Below are 8,362 nucleotides of genomic sequence, written 5' to 3'. Positions count from 1 at the left end.
TTCCCGACAATCAAAAACGGACGAGAAAATTATACTATCCTTAACCCGGAGTATGAGACGATTATGTTTGCATCTAATGCATGGGCATGCTACTATTATACCATCAAAACGCACAAATTACAAGAATCGCAGAAGCCTATGACCTGCAATTGATCTGACAAAGTCACAAAACTGAATATGGGATAAGGAAAATGAGAAGAGTTGTGGAACAAGTGTAATTGTGAAAACCGATGCCTCAAGATGAAGGGATGAAATTAAACACTAGAAAGTACGAGCATTTGAAACGAATGTTTAGACAAACCTTATCGGGCAAATTCATATCGCCCAAAAGAAAACCCCAAGAACCTATCATTTACAAAACAAAATCCGGCACGAGGACAAGCAAAACTTCGAAAGAAAAACCGATAAAAATCTATACCTCAAAAAAAACCGAGTCTAGAATCAACTAAAACAGAGTATCAAGAACCCTCGATAATGTTACAACACCCGGTGGAAGTGGGAACAGATTACTATGAGCCTTGTAACACCCTTTCATAAGTCATCCCTAGAATGCAGTATAGTTTCGGGTACTAGTTGACCCACTAACTTAATTTGCATACTCTCTCCCGATCCATATCAACTACACGGCTGAAAGGCACGCCTACAATTATGTCAACAAAATCATACCTCAACATGGTATGTCTATTTCGATTACTTCGGACTGAGATAGTTATTTCCCCTCTTATGTTCTGACAAACTTAAGAAACTAAATCGGTTTAACCACGACCTATTGTTCCCAAACAAATGATCGATTTGGACAAACTATACATGTAACGCCCGTAAAATGTCGTTAATCGGCTCGATCGTTTATAAATGTTTGTCAAAAAGCCGGGGTTTCATCTTTCTAATTTAGAGCCTTGTAATACGTTTTAAAAGTCCGTTTGTCCATCCTTTTTTCCCAAAACATCCCCTCTTACGGCTTAAAGTATTATACTAGTATGTAGCACCCGACATTTTCGTTTATCGGCATGCACGTTGTAGAGTTTGTATATTTATCGGGTTCGAACCGGCTTACTTCGGGGACCTCCTTGTCATACCCATAAGTGGGATTACTTAAGTTTTATTCAAGTGTCGCAATTTTCAACTTGGAAGGGCCAGAACATAACATTTTATATTATAATCAAACCCTAAAACCCTAGCTCCCATGTCCTGCGATCGGCAGCAGCAGCACCCCCCTTTCCACCTCGTTTTGCGTGCAATCAGCCACCGTCCGGCCGTCCAAACTTTAATTCCAGGTCGGTATTATACGTATACAACTCTTTTTCACCTTAATTCATCCTTATGGCGCGCTTATTGGTCGTTAAGCTTGAGTTTTGATGATAACAGCTTGCTGACAGATTCGTATACGTTTATTGTAGGGTCTATAACGCAATGTTAATCCACTGTTTTTGATCGATTCTTGATTCCATGATGTTCTAATTTGAGTCTAGTTTCCAGAAAGGTATAATACGTAATTTTTGGACGAGATTTGAATAGTTTTAATGAATTTATAAAATCGAGTGTCAAAGCTGATGCGGGATGACGGATTCTGGTCTGTCTTCCCGACGTCATAAACTTTTTTCGACAAATCCAAATTGGTTGGTTCCACTTCTGGAATTTATTGTTTTGAGTTAGGAACCAAACCCAATTGGAATCGTTTAATTTGGTTTGGTAATGAATTTTATAAAAATAAAACCATTTTGTTGCGCGCTGAAATAGCTACAAAATATAATAAAACTTTTTTTATGATTTTTGGAAGAATTTTTGTGTCCAATAGAAAAATATAATAAAACTTTTTTTATAAACCTAAGACATTTATTAAAGTCTGGTAAAAATTTAATAATTTAATTCAAAGGTTATCCTATGCAATTAAATGCATCTTCGCATGCTAAAATCTTCGTGTTTTACTCGTTATTAATCAACAAGTTGGTTTTAGGCTTAACCGGTGGTTTTGGTTAGTTGAAAGGTTTTAGGGGCCTCGGGCCAAGTGTTGGGCCTTGGGCCAAGTGGTTGGGCCTTGGGCCAAGTGTTGGTCCTTGGGCCAAAGTATTGGGCCTTGGGCCCAGTTGTTGGGTCTTGGGCCGGAGTGTTGGGCCTGAACGGGCCATTAGGCTAGAGTGTTGTTACAGTCTAGTTTAGTAACGCGTTGTGTATAATTTACAAGCCCTTGCTTGTGATTGTGCACTTAGGGATTTCCTAGCTCATTGCAGGTGTTCGGTTGATTCATGTGAGTTCATGATGCCCTTTTTACTCTTTTACGTTTTGGGCTAGCATACACACCGAAATACAATTTTAAACGATTTTACTCGTTACAACTATTTGGATGGTATTACATAGCCTTATTCATATTTGTGCATTTATGAAACTATTTGTGAACTATATTTTATGCCTTAGGATATTGTAGACTCGTTTATGGTCTTATATTCCTTAAGGTTATATACCTGAATATGGTATAGACTCGATGATGTTAATAGGCTTGGTAGTAATTGAATGCGAGTAGACCTATTTACTTAGTTCATGTATTGGACTGATTAATATATATTACCTTATGGCCCATAGGCTTACTTGTAATTTGGAATGTCTTGGGATGATATATATATATATATATATATATATATATATATATGTATGTATGAATGTATGGAGGTATGTATGTATGTATGAGTATGTGTTACCTTATAGCCTACGGTTGTGTGATGATATTTAGTTCCTCGAGACTAAGAATGATGTGAGTAGGCTTATTGATGTGTGTATGCATGGTAATCACGGCCGGGTCAAATTTATTGCTCGGGTTTTAAAATTACTTGTGGTCTAGGCTCGAGGTTGCTATTAGGACTAGTATTAATTTCTAGTATTAAATGATTTTTCCTGATGAAACGTTTAAACTATTTTATATAGGCTTGCTAGTATATAGTTGGCCTTGGAATGTTATAGTATGTATATAGATATATATATATATATATATAAATTATTGTTTGGCCTATATTTGGCGATGTTGTAGTCGTTTCGACTACTGATGTGTGTATGCCTACTTTTTGTTTGCATGCACTGATGTTACGTGTTTGGGGTGTACGTGTGCTCGACCCTGATGTTATTACTTGGATGAGATATTACGTGTTTGGGTTGTACGTGTGCTCGACCCTGATGTTATTACTTGGATGAGATGTTACGTGTTTGGGTTGTACGTGTGCTCGACCCTGATGTTATTACTTGGATGAGATGTTACGTGTTTGGGTTGTACGTGTGCTCGACCCTGATGTTAGTATTTGGACGGTATTTATAGGGATATAAATATATGGATGTATATAGATGTCTAAGTACGAATACTTAGTGTTGATGATGGCCTAACTGTTCGTATCCCGTATTATATTTTAAACTCTTGGAATGTTTTATAATCCAGTTTTTATATTTAAACTCTTGGAATGTTTTATAATCTCGTTTTTTTATATTTAAACTCTTGGAATGTTTTATAATCCAGTTTTTATATTTAAACTCTTGGAATGTTTTATAATCTCGTTTTTATATTTAAACTCTTGGAATGTTTTATAATCCCGTTTTGATATTTAAACTCTCGAAATATTTTTAAACGAATTTATATAGGCTTGCTAGCATATGGTAGGCCTTGGGATGTTAAATATATATATATATATATATATATATATATATATATATATATATATATGTGTGTGTGTATATACATTATTGCTTGGCCTATATTTGGCGATGTTGTAGTCGTTTCGACTACTGATGTTGTGTATGCCTACTTTGTGTTTGCATGCACTGATGTTACGTGTTTGGGTTGTACGTTTGCTCGACCCTGATGTTGAGCCGTGATCGGGTCAAATATATTACTTGGGGAAGACCCGGGGTAAGGAGGTCCGTATCATGTGCTTGGATGTATGAGCCGGGATCGGGTCAAATATATTACTTGGGTAAGACCCGGGGTGAGGAGGCCCGTATCTCGTGCTCAGATGTATAAGCTGTGACCGAGTCAAATATATTACTCGGGTTTGACTCGTGGTGGAGAGGCTCGTGTCACATGCTTAGGTCTTACTGCGTCCGGGTCAAATATATTACTCGAGTCTTGACTCGTGGTGGAGAGGCCCGTGTACGTGTGTTCGACGATGATTGTATTACTTGGTGAATTATATTTAATTTATTTTATTTATACCTTCTCTATTGTTTATAACTATAGCTTTGAAATAAAGTATGAATTATTGTTTATGAAAACTTGAACTCACTCAGCTCAAGCTGACTTTGTGTGTATGTTAGATTGACTTTCAAGTTGAGGATTAGAGATTTCCGCTTGGACGTGCTAGAGACTACTCGGACGGTTGAAGGCACATCTAGTCGAAGAATTAATAACGTAAAATGTTTCTTTTAAATTATTACCATAAGTATTTAAATTTTGATTTTGGTCACTTTCCCGGGTTTTGGGAATTTTGATGTTATCTATTCCGCTGTTTACTACTCTGAAACGATTTTAATGAGATGAAGATTTCAAATAAAACGAATATTTTATTTACAATTGATTTTGGACACTTGTACCCGTGTTTTGGGATTTTTAATACTTAAACTTTTCCGCTGTTATTTACTCTGAACTTGTTTTAAATACAAAGAATCGTTTGGTTTTAAATTTTTGTGAATTTGTGGATGTGATTACCAACTGTAGGATTCCCGGGATTCGGGTCTTACAATACAAACACTGAAAGAATTACCAAACCTTAGAAAAATTTAGGACCAACATTTCCACTGGTCCAATCCTCAAATACTAATAGTTATCATAATATTATACAAGCGGCACTATAATCGATACAATACGAACAAGAACATGAATTGATACTTTATTAGACTGAAAGTTGACAGCACTCAAAATGCGAAATCCAATTTGATTCCGGAAACCATAGATAAAACTATGTCGATGTACATAATGAATTGTTGACCTTTGAAAATTGTTATTCGAGTTGAAGAAACTGATAAGTTGACATCAACATATACGGAACCATACAAAATTATCCTGAAATTTAATCTCATAGAAAATTGACTAAAGCCATATTTAGTGTCGAGTTTTTGTCCTACTAGTAATTTCCTATATATACCGAAACAAACAAGTGCCTTATTGACGAGGCGGCGATAGTACCGCTTGGAAACTCACAAATAACTAAACTTTGTAAAGAACCCGTATAAATACTGGACAGGAAAATCAAACAGTTATGACTCAACAAAACTTTAATGGTTAAAGTTCAGTAAAATGCCTTACAGCGGGGAATTAAATATACTTGAAAATGAAAACCAACATTCTTATTTGTTCCTAAGAAATTTTTAACTGGCATATTGAATTTCGGGGATGAAATTTCTTAACTATGGGAGAATGTGACATTCGTGACAAAATCGGATACACCTCAGCATTTACTTGACGAATAAGCGAATAACCACTTATTGCGTAACGAACGAACGGATAACCAAACTTGTCTGTTTATGAGCCAGATATCTCAGGGGGGGTATATATAAGTGATATACGTTTAATATAAGGCAACATATTGATATTATACCCTTAGTACAATAGAAAACCAGTTAAACCAAAACATACTCGTTTAACTACCCGCTATGACGTTAAATGCGAAGGTTAGTTCCAAAACAAGCATTGTATCATCCGTTAAGCCGAAAAAGACTTACAAAATACTTATTTGGAATGTTTTAAGCGATCCGTAAAAATATTTTTGATTTTTAAAACTTAATAGTATGTTTTTCTAAATTTACAAGAAATTAACCGAAAAGACTCGTTTTCACACTGTTTGTCGTACCCGATATAATTTTCTTGCTATAAACCAAACCCGAAATAAACTTGGACTCGGTATTTTACGTTTGTGCACGCAAAACAAGAAAAATGGGCCAAAATGGGGCCTAAAGGGGGGCCAAAAATGGCCTAGCCGCCAACTTGGACCAAAACCACCCTTAGTATTTTTTTTATATAAACAAGTTAAACTAAATTTTTTTAACATTCATCTTCTACCTTCTGGACCAGAACCTTCAGTCCCTTCAAACCCCTTACAAACCCTAGGTAATTTATCCATTTTTGATCAAATTCTAGCTTGTTTAAACTTGTTTAATCACATATAAACATAGTTGGATTATCAATAATCACTCTAACCATGCAGAAACCCTAAAAATTATCCAAAAACATATTTTTATCATACACATGGTTAGGAAACTGGTTTGATTAGTTTTTTTGGCTATAAACACGGATTAAGGGGTTTAAATCGCGTTTTTACGGCTCAGAAGTTCGGTTTAAAGCCCTAATCGAAACCCTAAGTTTAAAGGCTGTTATATTGATGATACATGCTTGGTTTGTGATATAGGACCTGTACTTAGCTTATGTAGAAGCACAAGAACCCGGAAATTGGATTAATAAAGCGAAAATGTGCGAAAACCGCAAAGGTAATGCCGAAATGCTCGATTACGGTCTGTTTAGGTTAAGGTTGTGATGTGCATATTTTTAGGTCACAAAACTTTTTAAGGACATCAGGGGCAATATGATTTGGTCCCGGTTCAAATTTGGTAATTATTACCAATTTGGGGCGTTTATTTGTGAAAAATAGTTAAAATGCTTGAAAAATTATAAACTTTTGTGGGGAACTCAGATTTGGTATATTATGATCACATATAAAATTTGGGGTTATTTGGAAAAACCTATGTATGTTTTGTGCATTTGCGTTTATTTGAATTTTCATGGTAGTTTTTGGCTCGGAAATGATAATTGGAAAGATTGTTGGAGTTTGGGATTTTCCAGGTTGTTTTGGGACATATTTTGGTCACTTAGAAATTTTGGCGGATTTTTCGGAGATCATTTGGGATAAACGGACGATTTTCGGTCTAAATATAGCAGATAAAATGAATTTTTATAAATTAATGAATAAGTAAATAATTCCAGAAATATTTTTATAAAAATCTACATATTTTAATTGATAAGTGGCTAAATTTTCATAATTTAAGGATTAACAGATAATTAATTGTGCTAATTTAAAGATTAAGTCAATTCAATTCTGATAAAAACCGACGAGTTCGTGATTAACGAACCTGTTGGAATATCAGAACACCAAGAGTGACCAAAAACCATATTTTTTGATTAATTAAGTAAAAAAAGAACTTTTTACGACAATATGGATAGATTGTGCGCATTTTTCTCAAATCAAACTAAATAAACGGAAACGAGCCCCGTAGTGAATCCAGAACCCCAATATGTGATCTTTCTTTATAACTAAATCATTTTATCGACCAACATATTTACCCGAGCTTACATCCCCATAACTGTTTTCTGAATGCATAAACGAACAACTTGGCCCAGCAGGGAAAACGAGGAAACTGAGCCAAGTTCAGTTTTAAGTATTAGACATTGAACAACATCACAACCTAAGCCTATTGACACCTTCTGGGCGTAACAGCTATACACAGATTAGATACAAAGCTTAGTTTAGTATTGAGCTTAATAATAATATTAAAATATTAATATTATTATAATATTCATTATAGGGACCAGTGAACAAGTCAAAATAACTACAAACTTACACTGTACCGCTGTGCTAATTGTCTTCTAAATTGTGAGTTTCATGACCCCACTTTTATACTGTGTTTATGAACTTTTGGGGTGAAAAACGTGTTGATGCATATCCGTACACTATGAATTGTTTGGTGTTGGTAATTATCTAAGTGCTAACACAAAAAATTCCCCACGAACACAATGATTAACTTCGAGCCGGTGGCTTGTGAATAGTACTATTGGTTTGACAAACCCAGGCGGGGCCAGCACAGTTTGCTGAGACATTATCCCGTTTTCACATGACCATAATTATACAAACACGCTATGTAGTGTTAGACATAGCTACTCGGGGCATGTTATGGCTGGAAAGGGGGCCACAGTGGTTGATTGAGCGTGGGAAATGGATGCACGCAGCATGAACGGACAGTGAAGGCTTCACTGTAGCTTAGCATAATTTCATTATAAACACACAAACAAACGTACCTGTGAACGTACATACATACATACTTGCGTACTTATAAACTGTTATTGTTGTACGCACAACTGATATCTTGAAACTCGTGAAACTCACCAACTATTTGTAGTTGACCTGTTTTAACATGTTTTTCAGGTATACCAGACTTGTACTAGAAAGTCAATGTGCTACGTGTTTGAGTTGAGATCAATGTTGGGTGAATTGATGCAAGTGTGCTAGTAAGAAGTAAAGCCGCTTAATGGGCTGGATTTAGTTTGAATCACCTAGTTGTAAATAAAGTTAGATCGATGTAAAATATTGTAAACTAGTTTGTATTGTTCTTTATAAACAAT

Source organism: Bidens hawaiensis, unplaced genomic scaffold, assembly GCF_021521415.1.
Source record: "Bidens hawaiensis isolate Kalapana, Puna unplaced genomic scaffold, B.hawaiensis_p1.1 tig00005152_1, whole genome shotgun sequence".
In the NCBI taxonomy this organism is placed as follows: Eukaryota; Viridiplantae; Streptophyta; class Magnoliopsida; order Asterales; family Asteraceae; genus Bidens; species Bidens hawaiensis.
This window is presented reverse-complemented; position numbering follows the sequence as displayed.